Source organism: Oncorhynchus mykiss, chromosome 24 (genome assembly GCF_013265735.2).
Source record: "Oncorhynchus mykiss isolate Arlee chromosome 24, USDA_OmykA_1.1, whole genome shotgun sequence".
Taxonomy (NCBI): Eukaryota; Metazoa; Chordata; class Actinopteri; order Salmoniformes; family Salmonidae; genus Oncorhynchus; species Oncorhynchus mykiss.
Window position 1 is genome coordinate 6,795,121 of NC_048588.1, and position 24,235 is coordinate 6,819,355.

Consider the following 24,235-nt stretch of genomic DNA (forward strand, 5'->3'; position numbering starts at 1 on the left):
CTATAGCAACAGCCTCACCACAGAACATGCAACCATTCGAAACCGGGAGAGGACGCGGTTGGTAATAGACACGAGATAGCTTACAATAATAGATACATTGATCAAATTTGAAATGAAAAATGTTGTCTACATTAAATGTCTTTAGCGTAGGATATATCCACAACTCTCATTAATTTAAAGTTAATGCCGATTGTATAAGCCTACTGTTGGTTTTGTTTACTATGCTGAATAATTATTGCAGTAAGGTGTCTTTTCTGAGCACCTGGCACTTCATTAATACATGCATAGAAATATAACGACTAGAACTGACAACTTGGAGGGGCGAGAGGGTTGGAGGATGGAAATGGCGGCTAGTACTGCAGACGAAATGGAGAAAAGGTTGGTGAAGCGAAAGGTGTGGTGGAATGCTAACGATATGGGTGTCAGTTCTGATGGCATGGAGCAGAAGTATGAGGGTCAAGCACACGGAATGATCGGTAGTGGAAAGAAGAGAGATCATGATACAGAAAGCTGTGGATCATCTAGTAAAGAAATGATAAAGAGGGACAATGTAGGAATCAAGAGTAATGATGTGTTGGAGTGGAAAGTGGTGATCGTGTTTGATGAGACCACACGGTCTCACTTACACCCTATAGTCTAACTAATGCTGTAGAGAACGAGATTAGGTGAAGTGAAATTAGCCTGGTTCATTGGAAATGGTAGATTGTTAATAGTGTGTGGTAGCCAGGCTCAGCAAGAGAAGATTCTGAAAATGGAAAAACTTAATGGGAAGAAGAAGCCATGTCCCTGGTGCTGATGCTAGATTGAGGGGAGTCATCACTGGGGTCCTAATGTCTATGCCCAAAGATGATATTAAAATGTGAAGAGAGGCAGAGTGATTGAGGCCAAAAGGTTGATCAGTAGGAAAGAGGGTCAAACAAGTGAAAGCTTATCAGTGATGCAGAGGTTTTGAGAAAGTCTTACCAGGAAAAGTACAGATCGGATTCCTTAGTTTCAATGTTAGAGAATTTGTCCCATATGCACCGCAGTGTTTTAAATGCCAAAGAATGGGACATGTAGCTGCTCAATGTAAAATAAATAACATGTGTGTGGAGGTGCACATGATTACAGTGAATGTGGAAGAAATGTGAAGGTTAAGTGCAGTAATTGTGTGGGAGAACACAGTGCAGCGTTTGGTGGATGCCAGGTACAGAGAGTTGCTGGAGAGGCTCAGAAATAGGATCAGTCATGATGTATCATATGCAGAGGCTGTAAAACAGATTGGTAGAACTACAGTTGAAGTCAGAAGTTTACATACACCGTAGCCAAATACATTTACACTGTTTTTCACAATTCCTGACATTTAATCCTAGTTAAAATACCCTGGCTTAGGTCAGTTAGGATCACCACTATTTTAAGAATGTGAAATGTCAGAATAATAGTAGAGAGTGATTTTTTTCAGCTTTTTTTATTTCACCACATTCCCAGTGGTTCAGAAGTTTACAAACAATTAGTATTTGGCAGCATTGCCTTTAAATTGTTAAACTTGGGTCAAACGTTGCGGGTAGCCTTCCACAAGCTTCCCACAATAAGTTGGGTGAATTTTGGCCCATTCCTCCTGACAGAGCTGGTGTAACTAAATCAGGTCTGTAGGCCTCCTTGCTCGCAAACACACTTTTTCAGTTCTGCCCACAGCTTTTCTATAGGATTGAGGTCAGGGCTTTGTGATGGCCACTCCAATACCTTGACTTTGTTGTTCTTAAGCCTTTTTGCCACAACTCTGGAAGTATGCTTGGGTTCAATGTCCATTTTGAAGAACCATTTGCGACCAAGCTTTAACTTCCTGACTGATGTCTTGAGATGTTGCTTCAATATATCCACATAATTATCCTGCCTCATGATGCCATCTATTTTGTGAAGTGCACCAGTCCCTCCTTCAGCAAAGCACCCCAACATGATGCTGCCACCCCCATGTTCCAATGTTGGGATGGTGTTCTTCGGGCTTGCAAGCCTCCCCCGTTTTCCTCCAAACATAATGGTCATTATGGCCAAACAGTTCTATTTTTGTTTCATCAGGACATTTCTCCCCAAAAATGTATTTAAGGTAGTACAGAATTGGCCCAATCATGATTGATCGTACATTCCAACACAGTAGGTAGTGGCATGCACTTTAAATGGTTCTTTGTGGACCGCCATGATATTATAGAAGACTTGAAGGATTCAATGTGGAGAATGGAATGTAACCAGAGAAGAGGCGAAGTGAGGGAGAACTTGGTCGAAAATCTTTCTCTGGCAGGTATAGTTTGTCGTGTTTTTCGCTCAACAAGCGAGTAGTTTTTGTATGGAGGTCAATGAGGGAGTGTTGAATTTAGTTGACAAAACCTATAATGGTTTATTTGCTACATGTGGCTTATTAGATTACATTTATGTTTCTTAATGATTCTGTAACAAGTTTTTTTTAAATTCAAAATACAGAACAATTGACATTACATCAAAAACAGAACGCAGGTATTAACAAGAAAATGCTAACATACACAAATATCAAGTAATAAAAATATTAAATTCTAGTGCAAAAATCTTACTGTAATGATTCAGGAAAATGTTATTCGTTATTCACTAGGGTTAATGTTTTAATAAAATAGTTACATTCAATCATGTATTAAGTATTTGACAATACATTTTTTTTTTTAATCACAATCATTTCAATGGTCTTGTTATCCTTGCAATAGTAACATATACCCATGTTTCTGACATGAAGGAGTGTTCATAATGGTAAATAGTATTTTGCAAGGTTTTCCCAAAATTATGACACAAATTTACATTCAAAGAACAAGTGAGACAGATTCTCACCTCTTTCACAGAAAACGCAGATATCATCAATAGCCACTGTGGTAAACCGTGGGGTGTTGGGTTGAGCGTGCAGAGATTGACACAGAGACAGGGAGGCTTTAGTCCACAAAAATAACTTTACTAAGACAGAAAACAAATAGAACAAAGAAAATCACTTAGGTTTCGCTCGGTCCTTCTTCTCTACCTTTGCTTGGTGTCGGTCTCTTCCCCCTCCTCTCGGTGTGCCACCGTGCTCCTTTTATTTGGCCTCCACGGCTGGTTGGCGCTTTCCTCTAATTACCTCCACTTAGAGCTGTCCGTGTCGGGGTGCCCAGCTCCCGTATTCCCAACAGAGGGAGCCAACGTTGCATCACGTACTCTATTACCATCCCCTGGGGTATACCTCCTCGGATACTACACCACACATTTGGATATCATAGAATTACATGGATATATCTTATGTAAAATTTAAAGTGCACTTCCTTAACTTTGTTTGGTATACAATATTTGTAAGGCCTTAACCATGCATTTTTCCAGACAATGTCAGGAATAAGCATGTTCCAGAAAAATGTTCATCTCTGTGTAAGTTAGTTTTGTGAATGAAGAATTTGTCTTATAGATTTATTACAACAATATTTCTCAAGTAAGCCCATGCCTTCCAATCTGAGTTTTGGATAAACTTTGTGATCATTACCAAAGCTAAGATGAGATTTCATTAGTGTAGTTAGACCACTGGGAACGACTTTGATCACAGAAATAAACTCCCTGAAAGGTATTGGAAACTCTTTCAATGTTATAAATTGTTCATATGTGAGAATATTACCCTTGTTGTCGAAAAAATCAAGAATAAAGTCAATATTCCTCTCATGCCTGCTGGGGTAGAACAATGACTTATTCCTTACAGTTATGTCTGAATTACTCCACAAAATAGCTTTGTGTGGGGAAAAATTGTGCAGGAAACCTATTTTCCAGGCCATTAAAACTTGTTTGTGAAACCTAGCTAATTTAACAGGTAATCTTTCAGGAATATAATTACATTTCAGTAAAAATTGAAGACCTCCAAATTTATTAAACACATTATTTGGAACCATATTGAATCAGTATTGATCAAACATCTTTTCAACCAGTTGATCTTGAAAGTGTAATTTATGTCACAAAATCCAAAACTTCCAGACTGCCTTCAGCTCTTTTATTAGAAAGGACTGACTTTTTTAGTTTGTGAGACTTATTTTTCCAGATAAAGTCAAGAAAGGTCTTGTTGATCTCTTTACAAGTAGCAGGATTTACAAATAAAGATAATGAGGGGTACACAAAAACCAGACAGTCCCTCTGCCTTGGACAGAAGTACTCTCCCAAGTATAGAAAGATCTCTTTGTAGCCAATTCTTAAATATATTTTTGGTTTTCTTAATTTTAGGAGAGAAATTCACATGTTGTCTGACTAAGTGGTTTTTTGACATATGTATTCCTAAATATTTAACACTGTCATTTACAGGAATATTTTCTATTTCTTTATTATCAGAGTCAAATAAACATAAGATTTCACATTTAGAAACATTCAGTTTGAATCCTGATGCAATAGAAAATGCATGTATAGCATTAAGGGCATGGGCGACCTGGTCATTGTCTCTTAAGAAAATAGTAGTATCATCAGCCAGTTGGGAAATTTAGATTTCTTTGTTAAAAATGGTTAATTCCGTTGTTACGAGTGTACTGACATAAGTAGGACGCGTGACATCACGGAAACTTTGTGAGAAAAAAACCTATATCGATGTTGTGCCTGGATGTCAGTATTTACCACAAAGTCTTAAACCCCGCCTATTTCTACATTTATCTTCTTTTTTAACCTTTATTTAACTGGGCAAGTCAGAACAATGCACATTTTAGTTGTCATGATTTTTACGATATAGCCACTAGATCTTTGACTTTGACTGTGGTAACTAATGGAAACCGTTGTGCCTGTTGTTCACACGCGTGTCTTCTCCCTCATTGGTTAGAATGTTCCCACCTGATCTTGTCTCCTCCGACTGCCTTCCATTTTTGAAGACATTTATTTGAATTGTTAGAGCGGCCACTAGAGCGTCTGGTCAATATAATGGATAATCTGTGATGCATCTTTACTTCGACTTTAGGCAACAGAACGCACAAATATTTAATTTTAAGCTGTTAATGGGCCCATTAGGCAAAATGCAATATTTATTGTTACGAATTAGAAGTTACCAATGTACTCTTATATTTTATCAAGGCCACATGTTCCAAGACATTTATATATCATTTTATGAAAGGTTGCATGTCATACCTGATAGGCCCAAAAATGCCAAACCAGCAATGTGTCTACAAATAATATTGGTGATTTCACGGATTATATTTTCCTATCACTGGTGGGTGACATTGCACTTGCCTTTATCACTCCATTGAATCTCAATACTGGAAGAAGAATCAGACTGTCTATCCCTCTTTCCATATAACTATAGCAATGCCCTAAGACACATATGTCAGAGTCAAGGCCCGCGGGCCACATCCGGCCCGCAAGAAGGTTTTTTACGGCCCCTGGGATGATCTTGATTTATTATTAGAACCGGCCCGCAGCAAGCCGGCAGCCCGCAGATCTTTTACACGCACCAATACTACATTTCCCACAATGCAAAGGTGACGCACCGAGCAGTAGGCTGCTTCATTTCAATATTTATTGGCACAGCAGTCGTCAGCATCACAGTAAAATTAACTTTCAGATACCCATCAAAAATGGCAAAACGGAAGGTGGATACTGAGAACCGGGGGTTTCAAACAAGGTGGGAGTCGGAGTATATGTTCACGAAGGTAGCTGGAAAACCTGTGTGTCTTCTGTGTGGCGGTACTGAAAGAGTATAATCTGAGACGACATTATGAAACGAAACACGCGGACAAAAACAAGAATATGGACATGGAACAAAGGCTACAAAAGGCAGAGGAATTAAAACGAGGCCTCAAATCTCGACAGGCTCTGTTCAAAAAAGCCAAATCACAAGGCCAGGCTGCTGTCAAGGCCAGTTTTATTTTGGCAGAAGAGATCGCTAAATCAGCCCGGCCATTTACGGAGGGGGATTTCATCAAAAACTGCATGATTAAAGTTTGTGACGAAGTTTGCCCAGAAAAAAGGCAACTCTTTTTAAATGTGAGTCTGAGCAGAAACACCATTGCCGAGAGAGTAGACCAGTTGTCCATCAATCTAAAAGAGCAGCTTGTGAAAAAGGGAAAAGATTTTATTGCATATTCCTTGGCTGTGGATGAGAGCACCGACATTTCTGACATTGCCCAGTTGTCAATTTTCATCCGCGGAGTGGACTCCAACCTAAGCGTGACAGAGGAGTTTTTGGCTTTACGTCCTATGCATGGCACAACTACGGGGCATGATTTGTATGAAGAGGTGTCAAGATGTGTAAATGAGATGGAGCTGCCTTGGGAAAAACTCGTGGGTTTGACAACCGACGGAGCACCTGCGATGTGTGGACACAGGAGCGGACTGGTGGCGAAGATACGGGAAAAGATGCAAGAGGAAAACGCGACAGGTGAGCTGACAGCTTATCATTGTATCATACACCAGGAAGCGTTGTGCGGTAAAGCCTTGAAAATGGAGCATGTAATGAGCATCATCACGCGCACAGTTAACTTTATCAGAGCCAAAGGTTTGAATCACCGCCAGTTCAAGGCATTTCTGACGGAGTTAGAAACGGAGCATGGTGATTTGCCTTATCACACAGAGGTGCGATGGCTAAGCCAGGGAAAGGTGCTTCAAAGATGTTTCGAGCTTCGTGAGGAGATTTGTCTGTTCTTGGACAGCAAAGGGAAAGACACAACACAACTCCGAGACGAAATGTTTCTGTGTGAAATGGCTTTTCTGTGTGACATTACGAGTCATCTGAATGCAATAAACTTGCAGCTGCAGGGTCGGGATCGTGTCATCTCTGATATGTACAGTACAGTGAAGGCATTTAAAACCAAACTGACTCTGTGGGAGACGCAGATGCGGAAAGAAAATTTGAGCCACTTTCCCAGCTGCCAGACCATGAAAGAGAAGCTCTCTACCAGTGCGTTCCCGAGCACACAGTTGGCTGATAAAATAGGTATGCTTGCCGCTGACTTTCGACGCCGATTTGCTGACTTTGAAGCACAAAAAAGCAGGTTGGAACTGCTCGGTAACCCATTTGCTGTTGACGTGGAAAGCTCACCACCAAACCTCCAAATGGAGTTGATTGACCTCCAATGCAATGATGCACTGAGGGCAAAATATGCGGCAGTGGGTGCTGCGGAGTTCGCCCGTTTCCTCCCCGGCACAATGCCCCAGCTGCGCATCCAGGCTGCTCAAACGTTGTCTATGTTTGGCAGCACATACCTGTGTGAACAACTGTTTTCTTTGATGAACCTGAACAAAACATCACACAGAAGTCGACTTACTGCTGAACACCTCCACTCAATTCTGAGGATTTCTTCAGCTCAGAGCCTTACCCCGAACATTGATGAACTTGTGGAAAAGATGGGACACCACCAAGTATCACCCTCAACCTCAAACAAGTGAACATTACTGTGCAATCACATATTTAGAGTTTTTACTCAGTTCAAGTTTAAAAGTTAAAATTTAATATTTGTTTTCACTGCATGTTACTTCTCCTTAAACAAAGTGTTGTTTTTGATTAATAGATTTTTGCACTTTATTTTTTTGTATTTCAATCCAATTATATTTTAAAAATATTTCAGTTGAGTGGATGATAGAAAATTGCTATTATTGTTTTTTCTTTGAAGTAAATTTAGCCCACTTTTGCTAAAATAGAAAATATAGTCTACTGATGGTGCCTTGAATACCGGTTTCTTTCATTTAATGTTCATGTTATGGGGATATTTATATAAAGGAAATTTGTCTTTTGTGTCTGTTGAAAATTAAAGATTACTGACAGAGCCATAAGAAAATATTGCTTTATTTATCTGATCATATTGTAATATATTTGTTAGGTTTTCAGTAGGTTCAATTAGGTTCACTAGACTATATGCGTCATTTAAAAATTTTTCAATGAACATTCGAACAGTCCGGCCCTCGTCTTGTAGCTGATTTTTTTATTTGGCCCTCCGTCCATTTGACTTTGACACCCCTGCCCTAAGACATCTCCAGCAGTTGACAACAGAGATGATCAGTACACAGTGAGGATGTCATAATAGTTATTTTAGTCAGATGGGTTGCCTCTCGTAATATTCCAGCTAGGTCTGGGATTTCCGAGAGTACCCATCTAGCACATTTGGTCCTTGGAAGTTGTGGGAATGTTAGTTTTTGGTTTCACTTTGGGTGTGGGAACGAAGCCATGCATTTCATGACCGGTAAAACGAAACGTTTTTAAACATTCTGAGAATAGAAGCGAGCATTTATCCTGTTCTGCAAACATTTATTTTTAGGTTGCAGGGAGGTTTCGATAATGTTTTACTCTGGTTCCTTGAAAGTTTTCCTTGGAGGTTTTATTAACGCTCTGAGAACAGTTTTTGTTTCAATAAGACTTAATTACACTGCTATCTTATTTTGTGTGAACTTTTATTTTAACTCAATGCACAGATAGGACATATGGAAATTCATTTCCTTAGGATTTAATCATGCGAACACATTCATTTTTAATTGTGACACGGCATCAGTGAGATTCGAACCTATAATTTTCATTCTTGGAATTAGTTCACTGAGCCACCAGGATAGAGCTAGCAAAAACTAGGATGTAGCAAAACAAAACTGTTGATTTCAGTCTATTCAAGCAGAGCCCATTTCAAAGGAAACAAGCCCTCATTAAGATCAGGTGTGGTGAATTAGTGGGCTTGGCCAACACACCTGAACACACTTAACAATATAGAAGATACAGAGTTTTATTGATGCCAACAACAGAATGTATATGTTTTTTTTTTATTTAAATAAGATTCTCACAACGTTTTCTGAATGTTACCAGAAAATGATTGTAGTTTTTATGGAAAGTTTTCTTAAAAGCTTCTTGGTGACAGGGGGGCAGTATTGAGTAGCTTGGATGAATAAGGTGCCCAGAGTAAACTACCCGCTACGCTAATATATATGCATGTTATTAGTACTATTGGATAGGAAACACGCTGACGTTTCTAAAACTGTTTGAATGATCTCTGTGAGTATAACAGAACTCATATGGCAGGCAAAAACCTGAGAAGAAATCAGGAAGTGGGAAATCTGAGGCTTGTAGTTTTTTTAACTCAGCCCCTATTGTAGAGATAGTGGGATATTCGTTATGTTGCACTTCCTAAGGCTTCCACTAGATGTCAACCATCTTTAGAACTTTGTTTGAGGATTCTACTGTGAAGTGGGGGCTCATAAGGGCTGTTTGAGCCAGGTGTCTGGCAGAGTGCCACAGGCTCTGAGGCGCGGTCACGAGAGATTTAGCTCTCATTCTATTGCTTTTCTACAGACAATGGAATTCTCCGGTTGGAACCTTATTGATGATTTATGTTAAAAACATCCTAAAGATTGATTCTATACTTAGTTTGACAAGTTTCTACGGGCTGTAACTGAACTTTTTGAACATTTCGTCCGACGTTTAACGGGACCTGAACGCGCTTTTGGAATTGTTTACCAAACACCCTAACAAAAGAAGCTATTTGGACATAATGATGGACACTATCGAACAAAACAAACATTTATTGTGGAACTGCGATTCCTGGGAGTGCATTCTGATGAAGATCATCAAAGGTAAGTGAATATTTATAATACTATTTATGACTAATGTTGACTACCCAATACGGCGGATATCTTTTTGGCAGCTTTGTTGTCTGAAAGCTGTTCTCAGATTATTGCATGGTTTACTTTTTCGTAAAGTTTTTTTGAAATCTGACACAGCGGTTGCATTACGGAGAAGTATATCTCTAATTCCATGTATAACAGTTGTATTTTCATCAACATTTATAATGAGTATTTCTGTAAATAGATGTGGCTCTCTGCACAATCACCGCATGTTTTAGAACTACTGAACATAACGCGCCAATGTAAAATTAGATTTTTTGATATAAATATGCACTTTAGCGAACAAAACATACATGTATTGTGTAACATGAAGTCCTATGAGTGTCATCTGATGAAGATCATCCAAGGTTTGTGATTAATTTGACCTCTTTGTGCTTTTTGTGACTCCTCTCTTTGGCTGGAAAAATGGCTGTGTTTTTCTGTGAGTTGGTGGTGACCTAACATAATCATTTGTGGTGCTTTCTCTGTAAAGCATTTTTTAAATCAGACACTGTAGCTGGATTAACGAGAATTTTATCTTTAAAATTGTGTAAACTACTTGTATGCTTGAGGAATTTTAATTATGAGATTTTTGATGTTTTGAATTTGGAGCCCTGCACTTTCACTGGCTGTTGGCGAGGTGGGACGCTACCGTCCCACATATCCCAGAGAGGTTTTAACGTTCTCGAACAATTTGAGAACATGACTTTAAAAACAAGCATGAGGAAACCTGAAGGAAACGTTTTGCTGAAGTACTGAAATTCCCACAGAAGAATGTTGTTTCTTAACGTTCTTGGGACAACTTGAGAACATGACTTTAGAACCATGAGCAAACCTGTATGAAATGTAATGCTGAATTACTGACATTCCCACAGAAGATTGCTATTTCTTAACGTTGTCTGAACTTTTTGAGAACATTCCCAATGCCAAACCAGTTGGAGAACATTTACCATAACATTACTAAAATTGTAAACCTATTAAGGAAATGTTCTGTTAAAGTAATGAAATAACAAGAAAATAAAACATTTGGGGGTCAAGTTAAATGTGATGAGAATAATCCAAAGCCAAGCATCTACTCTGAACCATTCCAAGAAAGTTGTGTGAAGGTTGTATGAAAAATAACCATTGGAAAACCATGCCCTCACCTAGCCCTAAGAAACACATGCAAGGTTCCCAGAACGTTAGGAGAAGGCTATTTTTCAAACAACCAAACAAATGAAATCAAAACAAAGTGTATTTGTCACGTGTACAGGCTCTAACCAATAGTGCAAAAAAGGTATTAGGTGAACAATAGGTAAGTAAAGAAATAAAAACAGTAAAAAGACAGTGAAAAATAACAGTAGCGAGGCTATAATAGTGAGGCTACATACAGACACCGGTTAGTCGGGCTGATTGAGGTAGTATGTACAGTGCCTTGCGAAAGTATTCGGCCCCCTTGAACTTTGTGACCTTTTGCCACATTTCAGGCTTCAAACATAAAGATATAAAACTGTATTTTTTGTGAAGAATCAACAACAAGTGGGACACAATCATGAAGTGGAACGACATTTATTGGATATTTCAAACTTTTTTTTAAAATCAAAAACTGAAAAATTGGGCGTGCAAAATTATTCAGCCCCTTTACTTTCAGTACAGCAAACTCTCTCCAGAAGTTCAGTGAGGATCTCTGAATGATCCAATGTTGACCTAAATGACTAATGATGATAAATACAATCCACCTTTGTGTAATCAAGTCTCCGTATAAATGCACACGCACTGTGATAGTCTCAGAGGTCCGTTAAAAGCGCAGAGAGCATCATGAAGAACAAGGAACACACCAGGCCGGTCCGAGATACTGTTGTGAAGAAGTTTAAAGCCGGATTTGGATACAAAAATATTTCCCAAGCTTTAAACATCCCAAGGAGCACTGTGCAAGCGATAATATTGAAATGGAAGGAGTATCAGACCACTGCAAATCTACCAAGACCTGGCCGTCCCTCTAAACTTTAGGCTCATACAAGGGGAAGACTGATCAGAGATGCAGCCAAGAGGCCCATGATCACTCTGGATGAACTGCAGAGATCTACAGCTGAGGTGGGAGACTCTGTCCATAGGACAACAATCAGTCGTATATTGCACAAATCTGGCCTTTATGGAAAAGTGGCAAGAAGAAAGCCATTTCTTAAAGATATCCATAAAAAGTGTCATTTAAAGTTTGCCACAAGCCACCTGGGAGACACACCAAACATGTGGAAGAAGGTGCTCTGGTCAGATGAAAGCAAAATTGAACTTTTTGGCAACAATGCAAAACGTTATGTTTGGCGTAAAAGCAACACAGCTCATCACCCTGAACACACCATCCCCACTGTCAAACATGGTGGTGGCAGCATCATGGTTTGGGTCTGCTTTTCTTCAGCAGGGACAGGGAAGATGGTTAAAATTGATGGGAAGATGGATGGAGCCAAATACAGGACCATTCTGGAAGAAAACCTGATGGAGTCTGCAAAAGACCTGAGACTGGGACGGAGATTTGTCTTCCAACAAGACAATGATCCAAAACATAAAGCAAAATCTACAATGGAATGGTTCAAAAATAAACATATCCAGGTGTTAGAATGGCCAAGTCAAAGTCCAGACCTGAATCCAATCGAGAATCTGTGGAAAGAACTGAAAACTGCTGTTCACAAATGCTCTCCATACAACCTCACTGAGCTCGAGCTGTTTTGCAAGGAGGAATGGGAATAAATGTCAGTCTCTCGATGTGCAAAACTGATAGAGACATACCCCAAGCGACTTACAGCTGTAATCGCAGCAAAAGGTGGCGCTACAAAGTATTAACTTAAGAGGGCTGAGGGCTTTTTGTTAAAAAAGTTTGAAATATCCAATAAATGTCGTTCCACTTCATGATTGTTGTTGATTCTTCACAAAAAAATACAGTTTTATATCTTTATGTTTGAAGCCTGAAATGTGGCAAAAGGTCGCGAAGTTCAAGGGGGCCGAATACTTTCGCAAGGCACTGTAGATATGGTTAAAGTGACTATGCATACAGTATATGATGAACAGAGAGTAGCAGTAGCGTAAAAGAGGGGTTGGCGTGTGGTGGGTTTTTACAGGGGAATGTTATGTACAGTGCATTCAAAAAGTATTCAGACCCTTTCCCTGTTTCCACATTTAGTTACGTTACAGCCTTATTCGAAAATTGATTAAATAAATGTTTTCCCTCAATCTACACACAATACCCCATAATGACAAAACGAAAACAGGTGTTTAGAAATACCTAATTTACATAAGTATTCAGACCGTTGATATGAGGCTCGAAATTGAGCTCCGGTGCATTGTGTTTCCATTGATCATCCTTGAGACGTTGCTACAACTTGATTGGGGTCCACCTGTGGTAAATTCAATTGATTGGACATGATTTGGAAAGGCACAAACCTGCCTATATAAGGTCCCACAGTTGACAGTGCATGTCAGAGCAAAAACCAAGGCATATGAGGTCAAAGGAGTTGTCTCTAGAGCTCAGAGACAGTATTGTGTCGGGGCACAGATCTGGGGAAGGGTACCAAAAAATGTCTGCAGCATTGAAGGTCCCCAAGAACACAGTGGCCTCCATCATTCTTAAATGGAAAAAGTTTGGAACCATCAAGATTGTTCTTAGAGCTAGCCTTCCTTGCTAAACTGAGCAATCGGGGGGAGAAGGGCCTTGGTCTGGGAGGTGACCAAGAACTCGATGGTCACTCTGACAGAGCTCCAGAGTTCCTCTGTAGAGGTGGGAGAACCTTCCAGAAGGACAACCATCTCTCAGCACTCCACCAATCATGCTGTGGGAATTTATTGTGGGGATTTATTTCAGCAACAGGGACTGGGAGACTAGTCAGGATTGAGGAAAAGATGAATGAAGGAAAGTACAGAGAGATCCTTGATGAAAATCTGCTCCAGAGTGCTCAGGACCTCAGACTGGGGCGAAGGTTCACCTTCCATCAGGAAAACAACTCTAAGCACACAGCCAAGACAAAGCAGGAGTGGCTTCGGGACAGATCTCTGAATGTGCTTGAGTGGCCCAGCCAGAGCCTGGACTTGAACCCAATTTAACATCTCTGGGGAGACCTGAAAATAGCTGTGCAGCGACACTCCCCATCCAACCTGACAGAGCCTGAGAGGATCTGCAGAGAATAATGGGAGGAACTCCCTAAGTACAGGTGTGCCAAGCTTGTAGCGTCACACCCAAGAAGACTTGAGTTTGTAATCTCTGCCAAAGGTGCTTCAACAAAGTACTGAGTAAAGGGTCTGAATTCTTATGTAAATGTGATATTTCTAAAAAACAATTTTTCTTTGTCATTATGGGTTATTGTGTTAAGATTGAGGGGGAAAAAAACATTTCATCCCATTTTAGAACAAGTCTGTAACGTAACAAAATGTGGAAAGTGAAGGGGTCTGAATACTTTCTGAATGCACTGTAAATGTTCTCTAACACACCAAAATATGTTTTATTGGGTTAATTGAACGTTCTCAGAACTGCTGTTCCCTAATGGTTCTCCTTTGGTTATTAGAAAAGTTACTTTCCCACAACATTAAGCATGGAGGAGGAGGTGCGATGTATTATTTTTTTTGCTGGTGACACTGATTTATTTAGAATGCAACAACAACAACAAATGCTCAGCATATGTGAGAACTCTGTCAAGACTGTTGGAAAAGCATTCCAGGTGAAGCTTGTTGAGAGAATGCCAAGAGTGTGCAAAGCTACTATCAAGGTGGCTACTTTGAATAATCTAAAATATATTTTGATTTGTTTTGCACTTTTTTGGTTACTACATGATTCCATGTGTTATTTCATAGTTTTGATGTCTTCACTATTATTCTACAAAACCTTGGATTGAGTAGGTGTGTCCAAGCTCAGGTCTACTTAACAGAAATATTCACCCATATTGAATGTTATCATATTTGTGCATATCTGAGTGATGTGCTATCAATTCCCGAGGTAATTTCATGTGTCTGAGCTATTCGCCGTTCAAGCAGGCAGAAATAAAGCCGGTATGACAAGTTTTGCGTCATATGATCAGATCATCATGTGATCATTTTCTGCCTGCTTGAATGGTGAATTGCTCATGTACACATGGAAATATGAAGTTACCCCGGGAATCGATAGAACGTCGCTCCAACATTTAAAATGGGTGAATCTTTCCTTCAATAAAACCCCCCTCCAACACTCCCGCTTGTCCCCCCCCCCCCGAAAAACCAATGAGGTGTCTCGGTTTCTATACGGTGCCTGTTGCAGCACAACAAAACTACACTAGAGGGCAAACATGGACTGATGTTTTATGAATATCCTATAGGACTGGTTACATTGCATTGTGTTGGGGGTTTATCTGTCCATGTAGTGCGGTAGGCCTACATGCAGTAAACAGTATGTTACGAATCCCTTTTGGCCCTACAGTCTAGGGGAGATGGTAACGAGACCCGTAACATAACTCATGCAAATAATAGTGAAAACGAAATAACCAGACAACTAAATTACCGTGAAACACGTTTATTAGAAAACACACGGTAATGGGGGGGGGGGGGGCTGGATCCAAGGAAAGAAACAATAAGCATCCAAAACACTCCTAAGCTAGACTGGCCTATTTCAACAACAGCTAACTAACCAACCAAAAATACAGTGGGTGGTCCGCCCAGTTCTAACTAGTGTTAACAAAGTTTACCTACGGGTAGTGTATGCCCATGGGCGACTTGTCTTGGTTCCCCCTTTTCCCACCAGCAAACAAACACCAAAAACAATACTCACAGGTGAGGACAAAGTGATATGGAGGTGCTCAAACAAAAGATAGCTCAATACATAAAGCGCGATAGAGACATAGTAGGAGAGTGTAAACCAGCGCGATCTACAGACATGTGGCATTTACAGAGAGATTGAGCTCCAGAGTAAACAATTGACAGGGTTTTTAAACCAAGGGAAAGGAACTGTGATTGGGTAGGAAACAGGAGGAGGTGTGTCTTCTGATTGATGATTGATTGGTGACTGATTGGGGAGTGATGATTCTCACCTGTGAGGGGAGAAGGAGAGAAAAGAACACAGGATACACACACACACACACACACACACACACACACAGGATACCTATATCCGTAACACAGTACATTGCAGATTACAATGTACTTCAACAGTATTTTTTTGTGTTATTTATTAGAAAGTAACATACGTTGCTCTATGGTCTTTTTAAATCTCCAGTTGTTCTGAATTTCCATGTAGACTTTGTGATTCTGTCTAGGCAGAATTAGGGACAGTAAACCCAACGGACTTCTTCAGACTTCCAAAATAGACTGAAGCTGAATCATTTTGTAATGCGTCTTATCTCCAGATCGTTTAAAAACAGATGGGTGTTTATTAGAATGGGTGTAAAGAGCAAACTTGGCACGCTGACCTCATGCAGGATATACAGAACACCAATCTTAACCCCGAGCTAAAGCTCAGACAGTCACGCAGAGTTTGAATGAAACCCCTGGTCAAATATATGTACAAATAAATATTGGGTTCTATTGTAAGTCAACCAATATGAAAGAAACAAGTGGAATCTCTGTTGAATCACTCATGTAAATAAATATGAGTTGAGGGAATGATAACAGTCCTTGTTTAGGCTTCTGTCACGTCACTATCTCGTGTACTGTGTAGAGAGAACTGTAGAGGGAGCTGCCTCACAGCATATAGCAACCACTCTCCATTCCATTACTCACATCTCTTGTATCTCCATTGATCAGAGGTCCATTACCTCAGTCGCTCATTCTGAGACTTTAGATGATGAGTGGAAATGCATTTTTAAAAGTATCACACTGGCTCTCAACAATTTCCGTGTGCATTATATGATCTTGATTGATCCTCCATTTTTCTCTGACCCACAGGTCCCAGGTCCCAAGAATCTTTTTATTCTCACTCAACAGCTTCATCATCACTCAAGGCCACAATGGACCAGAATATTGCACCTTGCTGGATCTTGACTAATCTGAGTGCAGAGTACTGGTGCACACGGAAGGCATCGCTTAAGAAAATCTCAAGGAAGGTGAGGCTCGCCGTATGAGCACAGCATGCTAACACAGCACTTAAAGTGAAAACCGAAAGGTAACACTATACAGAAATGGCCAGTGATAACCTTATTTCTGTACAGGAGGAGGCGATGCCAAAGTGCACTCAGACAACTGACCCTAGTTTTTGACTGCTTCAGATTGAGATAGATAACGTATGCTAGAGAGAGAGACATGGTAAATAATGTTATATGGTCTGGCAGTCCTATTAGTAGTCCAGCGCCTCTACATACACCTCTCCCTGTGATAAGAATGAGATTCACATTTCATTGACTTGCTTTAATGCGCATTAATTTGTCTTCCGGGTGCACTTAGTCAGTTTGATTTCCATTTTGCCTGGAGGAGGAACTTTGGGAAGTCACGCAGCGAGCCTCCCACTGAGGCCCATGGCAGAAAAACCAAACCAGAGGCAGCTCTCCTATCTCTACAATAGGGTTTTAACAGGCTCTGATTACGCCTGTCTGTGTATGTGCATCCACCTCACAGACCTCTCAACAGGGAGCAGACAGACAGAAAGAGCACCAATGCTACTGGATAGACTCATGTCTGCTCCATGCTCCTGGCCATGATGGACATGTTTACACTTGACATGTTTTCAGATCTTCTACAGAATCTATTTTTAGATCTTCAGAAGATACCCATCCAAACAATGGGTAGACTAACATTATTTGAACCTTCCCTGGATCAACCAAATATTATATAAAGCCCTCTCGTTCAAACGCAATGAAATGGATGCATACCTGTACAGTAGCTATTCGTGCACAATATTTTTACCAATGATTTTGCTCTGAATATGTCTTCCTTTTGCATTTGGGGGATTAAAAGATGGAGAGGTCACTGGCACCAAAGAAAGGACATAGCTATTATAAGGGACAGCACCGTTGACATAAGCATTGACTCCCTGTGCGGAAAAGTCTCCATAGACCTCAAATGCTGCCTTACTGAAATCCAAGGACACATCTGACAATTGACAGGAGTGATGTATGTCTGGTGCTGGCACTGTAACCACAGCCAGTCTGGGAGGAGAAAGGTGCCAAATGACTTGCATATACGGCTTTTACACCCACTCATGTATATTTCTGAGCAATTTAGCGTTTCAGTGTTCACAAGATGTGTAAAACTTGGAAATGAGCTCAATAAGACCGTACAAATCTGCAAAATGGCAATTCAACTGACTGCAAGATGATGATAATAGCACAATACCTCAAAAATATTAGATTAGGGGTGACAAGAAAATGTGCCACACAGTACAGGGAAATCATTCTAGAAAGCAATTAAACGAATCCAATGCCTGCACAGCTCCAGAGCACATTATTACTAACCCTGACAAAAATGTTGCATCTATGCTTTGACCTCTAAAGTTATACAGTTGGGATAGAAGGTGAGAATCTATTGCACCCCTCTGCGGATAGTGAGGGAATTGCCCCATGGGAGCTGGGGCTCTTCCTTTTCAGGGGATTTTGGATCTTATCCAAGACTGTCAGAGCGCAGACCAGCGGCAGTGTCTCTTCCTCCACCTTTAGAATGTACTGCTGATTAGTACTTCCTGTATTCAAATATGATTCTCTTGTGAGCCTGCTGTATTGCAGATTTCAGACGGACAAAAACCTCTCCCATTTTATGGTGAAAATGCTTTCTTGTTGAGGTTGCTGTGCTTGGCGGATTGAGACTGCGTTGCAGGCCACAGTGCCGCTAAAGTAATTCAGGTGCACTAAAATGGTCCAGTGACACAGGCACGCATGTCTTGACCAACAGGCTGCTAGGTAAACCTTGCATGCCTACCACCGTGTCCAGAATAACTTATGAGTGTGACATCATAATCACCTTTAACACACTCCACATTTCTCACACGACTGCCAGGATGTGTCCTTTTAACCTCATGAAGGAGTCATGTTCTTGTATCACCACGAGATAGGATAATAAGTCTATTCAGTGGTTCCATTAAGAGGGTGGTTTGTGTATGGAGGATGAGTGATGCTCCGATTCTGCTGGCTGCCTGGATGCAGCTGTGTACTGAGCGGTGGGCCTGTGTTTGTATATCTCCCTCACTGCAGACTTTTATTGGCAATGCACATGCTCTAATTATCCCTCTGCTGGCTGTTTGCAGTTATTTACTGTGTGTACCCAAAGGCCACAGAATGTACACCACTTTATGCAAGGGGTGGGTCGAATCCTGAATGCTGATTGGTTAAAACCGCATTCCAGCCGGTGTCTATTCCACAGGTTACCACCGGCTAAATCAATGACTTTAAAATGCCTATTCACTCTGTTCCAACTGACTGCGCAATCCACTGTCTCATCAGCCTTTCAGGGAATTTATAAACTTGATCTTCATTATAAAAGCATCTAGACATTATCTCACATTTCTTTTAGACTAATATATCATTTTCAACAGTAGAGAATTTGTATAAACATTTTTGTCTGTCTCTCCAACATTTGCAACATTGTTTCAATATAAAAATTTGTCCCATAGTGATGAACGTGTCGGGACAAGACAGACAAGCAGGCAGCATTTCTCAGCCAGTCAAAATCATGAATCAGCTGGCGTCATTTTTATGGATATATACAAATAAATGTAAATTGAAAAAAGGTCAAATGAAACGAAGTGCAGCTAGTTTGCAGTCTTTCTAGCTTCAGTTTCAATTGATTTTGTTAGCTGTGTTGTTGGCTAGCTCCTCTGAACATCAGTATCCTGACTAGTGAGCACTTTTTCAATGCCAGGTGAAATTGCGCCTCATTAACTCATTGTTATGGATGTATCCAAATAAATTCACTAGAAAACAGCTTAAACAAATGTAAATGCAGCTACTAGGCTGATATTCTTGCTGCACTTTTTTTAGTTGACTAGCTAGCAAGCAAGGGATAATAACATTGCCAGCCAGTATGGCAATGGAACATTTAGAACAAATGACTGGGTCACGTCCATAGATACAAAACAAAAAGACTGAATGACTGGGTCGCGTCTCTAGCAACCGAACCGATAGAACGAACAAATCTAGCAACCCTAGATTTGTGTCGAGACTACAGTTGAAGTCGGAAGTTTTACATACATCTTAGCCAAATACATTTAAACTCCGTTTTTCACAATTCCTGACATTTAATCCTAGTAAAAAAAATCCCTGTTTTAGGTCAGTTAGGATCACCACTTTATTTTAAGAATGTGAAATATCAGAATAATAGTAGAGAGAATGATTTATTTCAGCTTTTATTTCTTTCATCACATTCCCAGTGCATCAGAAGTGTACATACACTCAATTAGTATTTGGTAGCATTGCCTTTAAATTGTTTAACTTGAGTCAAACGTTTTGGGTAGCCTTCCACAATAAGTTGGGTGAATTTTGGTCCATTCCTCCTGACAGAGTTGGTGTAACTGAGTCAGGTTTGTAGGCCTCTTTGCTCCAAATGCTTTTTCAGTTCTGCCCACAAATGTTCTATAGGATTGAGATCAGGGTTTTGTGATGGCCACTCCAATACCTTGACTTTGATGTCATTAAGCCAAGTATGCTTGGGGTAATTGTCTATTTGGAAGACCCATTTGCGACCAAGCTTTAACTTCCTGACTGATGTCTTGAGATGTTGCTTCAATATATCCACATAATTATCCTGCCTCATGATGCCATCTATTTTGTGAAGTGCATCAGTCCCTCCTGCAGCAAAGCACACCCACAACATGATCCTGCCACCCCTGTGCTTCACGGTTGGGATGGTGTTCTTCGGCTTGCAAGCATCCCCCCATAACGATGGTCATTATGGCCAAACAGTTCTATTTTTGTTTCATCAGACCAGAGGATATTTCTACAAAAAGTACGATCTTTGTCCCCATGTGCAGTGGCAAACCGTAGTGGCTTCTTCCTTGCTGAGCTGCCTTTGAAGTTATGTTGATATAGGACTCGTTTTACTGGATATAGATACTTTTGTAGCTGTTTCCTCCAGCATTTTCACAAGATCATTTACTGTTGTTCTGGGATTGATTTGCACTTTTCGCACCAAAGTACGTTCATCTCTAGGAGACAGAACGTGTCTCCCTCCTGAGCGGTATGACAGCTGCGTGGTCCTATGGTGTTTATACTTGCGTACTATTGTTTATACAGATGAATATGGTACCTTCAGGCATTTGGAGATTGCTCCCAAGGATGAACCAGACTTGTGGATATCTACAATTGTCTTTCTAAGGTCTTGGCTGATTTATTTTGATTTTCCCATTATGTCAAGCAAAGAGGCTCTGAGTTTGAAGGTAGGCCTTGAAATAAATCCACAGGTACACATCCAATTGACTCAAATTATGTCAATTAGCCTATCAGAAGCTTCTAAAGCCATGACATAATTTTCTGGAATTATCCAAGCTGTTTAAAGCCACAGACAACTAACTTTGTGTATGTAAACGTCTGACCCACAAGAATTGTGATACAGTGAACTATAAGTTAAATAATCTCTCTGTAAACAATTGTTGGAAGAATTACTTGTGTCATCTACTTTGTGCATGACACAAGTAATTCTTCCAACAATTGTTTACAGACAGATTATTTCACTTATAATTCACTGTATCACACAAAGTAGATGTCCTAACCGACTTGCCTAAACTATAGTTTGTTAACAAGAAATTTGTGGAGTGGTTGAAAACGAGTTTTAATGACCCCAACCTAAGTGTATGTATGCTTCCAACTTCAACTGTATATATTGTGGAAGGATGAAATATAGTATGATTAAATTGAGCAAAATAACATTTCTAATTATAATATGGCAATCATTATTTGAATATGTTGGTAACCCGTTGTGTAAAAGTGATAATGCCCCCGAAGCCGGCATTTGGAGGATATATTGGCACGGTTGGACTTCGTCTCGGGCCTAACAACACCCGTGCCAGTACTGTATATGCTCCAAACACCGGCTTCGATTGCATTATCACTTAATTGACTGCTTAACGGAAAGCCTGCCGTCACAGGATACTTGATTTAGTTGTGTTGGTCAGAGGAGCAGGTTCAGTGAAGGAACCAATTCCACTTCCCCACTTGGTTAGGTTAACATACGTTTATTGGACTGTGGTCTCGGCTGTATTTTTGTGATTATTACTATGCCCTACCTTTTGGCTGAACCTCATTACTTGTACATGTTTAGTATAGGGTGTCAGTAGGTTCACTACATAACTGTACTGTATATAAGTTTAGTATAGGGTGTCAGTATGTTCACTATATAACTGTAGCAATGTTTTTTTCCTTTCAGGACACTGCGGCACTCTCTTGGACTGGCTGGATCAGCAGTAGGGGACACAGAGACCACAGGAAGTAGAAGCGGGCCCCGAAACCAGACTTTATCTAACAATTTCTTTATCCACTAAACTCCCCCGTTCATTCCATGCCTCTCCTTGTGCTGCGACCACAAACAAATCGTAAATTTTGTTGCATTTTTTTGTCATCTCTCATTGTGAGTTAAACTTAGTCTGTTGTTGATGCTAATCATTTCAATCTGTTCAAAATGAGGCTGAACAGAAAGGTTGAGGTTTATTTAAAAAGTGTTTTAGGTGTCAATATGACAAAACGCAATAGAAAAAAAATTGAAAAAAAATTGCATTGGGGTGATGCTTGGTATGTTGTATGTTGGAATGTGAGCTCAAATGCTGTATATTGTACTGTATGTTGAAGGATATGACAATATCCTGTGGCTTTAGAGGGCTAGAGATGTTTTTGTGTAGCGTTATCTTCGGAGGGGAATGTTCTGGCAGAATAACTCATGTTGGCGTTGATGTTGATATTATTTGCTCTTCCAGATCACTGTCTTTCATAACAAATCACAAGTGAACACAAATGTTTTTGTTTGTTTGTTTTTTTGGTGCCTTTTCTTCCTGCCGCCAAACCAACCCAGACAAAGCCACTGGTCCAATCACTTTGTGAAGCACCAATCGTGCTCAATGATCCATGCTGCCAGTCTCTTAGTTGATGAGGGCTGGACTAGATTAATTGACTATCTGTCCATTTCAAGGGAAACCTATCCCTCCCCATCAATATCAGCATTTAGACCAGATAGTGAAAACAAAGCTGAAGCTCTTTTCTCAGATATCGGGTCAATGCCCTTCATTACGCAAGTGTACACTTACCCTAACCCTAACCAAGTGCATTCGGAAAGGATTCAGACTCCTTGACTTTTTCCACATTTTGTTACGTTACATCCTTATTATAAAATGTATTACGTTTGTGTTTTTCCTTCAGTCTACACAAAATACCCTATAATGACAAAGCAAACACAGTTTTTTTTATTTAAAAAAACAATTTAAAAAAATGGAAATATCGCATTTCTATAAGTATTCATACCCTTTATTCAGTACTTTGTTGAAGCACCTTTGGCAGTGATTACAGACCAAAAAGGTGCTTCAACAAAGTCTCCCTGACCAGGGCCCTTCTCCCCCGATTGCTCTGTTTGGCCGGGCGTTGGCCGGGCGGGTAGCTCTAGGAAGTGTGTTGGTGGTTCCAAACTTCTTCCATTTAAGAATGATGGAGGCCACTGTGTTCTTGGAGACCTTAAATTGCATACATTTTTTTGGTACTCTTCCCCAGATCTGTGCCTCGACACAATCCTGTCTCTGAGCTCTACGGACAATTCCTTTGACCTCATGGCTTGGTTTTTGCTCTGACATGCACTGTCAACTGTGGGACCTTATATAGACAGGTGTGTGCCTTTCCAAATCATGACCAATCAATTGAATTTACCACAGGTGGACTCCAATCAAGTTGTAGAAACATCTCAAGGATGATCAATGGAAACAGGATGCACCTGAGCTCAATTTCGAGTCTCATAGCAAAGGGTCTGAATACTTATGGAAATAAGGTATTTCCGTTTTTAATTTTTCACAAATTGGCAAACATTTCTTAAACCTGTTTTTGCTTTGTCATTATGTGGTGTTGTGTGTAGATTGATGAGGATCAAAATATATTTAATACATTTTAGAATAAGGCTGTAATGTAACGAAATGTGGAAAAGGGAAGGGGTCTGAATACTTTCCAAATGCTCTGTACTACACTGAGTGTAGAAAACGTTAGGAACACCTTCCAAATATTGGGACAATTCGTCGGGACAAGGACTCTACAAAGTGCCAAGCGTTCCACAGGGATGCTGGCCAATGTTGACTCCAATGCTTCCCACAGTGTCAAGTTGGCTGAGTGTCCTTGGGTGGTGGACTATTCTTGATATACACTGGAAACTGTTTAGAATGAAAAACCGAGCATCGTTGAAGGATTTAACAAGTAACATCAATAAGGGATCATAGCTTACACCTAGATTCACCTGGTCAGTCTATGTCAAGGAAAGAGCAGGTGTTCCTAATGTTTTGTAAACTCAGTGTACAAGTTACAGTATGCCCCTGTCTTTTGACTGCAGCTGTACAGAAGACCCCCAACCTTAATAACGACAATATGCCACGATGCATACACTCTATTTATGCAAGTCCACTGCCTTGGGTGTGATGAAAGTGCTTTGCAAATTAAATGAATTATTATTACTCACAGTTCTTTCCCTCCTCCTCATGATCTTTTCCCACATGGCCATGCCACACTTCTCAGATGGCTGGTCAGACAGACTATGCTTGCCATTGCTGGAGAGGGGCCAATGGACCCCTGAAGGACCCCCACCTGCAGGA

The 24,235-nt window shown here is 40.3% G+C and overlaps 1 long non-coding RNA gene across 1 annotated transcript; it reads left to right on the top strand.

The window, feature by feature from the left end:
• Positions 1 to 24: 24 nt before the first annotated feature.
• LOC110503605 lies at positions 25 to 23,150 on the top strand. Its single transcript, XR_002470496.2, has 3 exons — positions 25 to 378; positions 16,429 to 16,586; positions 21,829 to 23,150. It is a non-coding gene; the product is annotated as an uncharacterized LOC110503605 (long non-coding RNA).
• Positions 23,151 to 24,235: the final 1,085 nt, after the last annotated feature.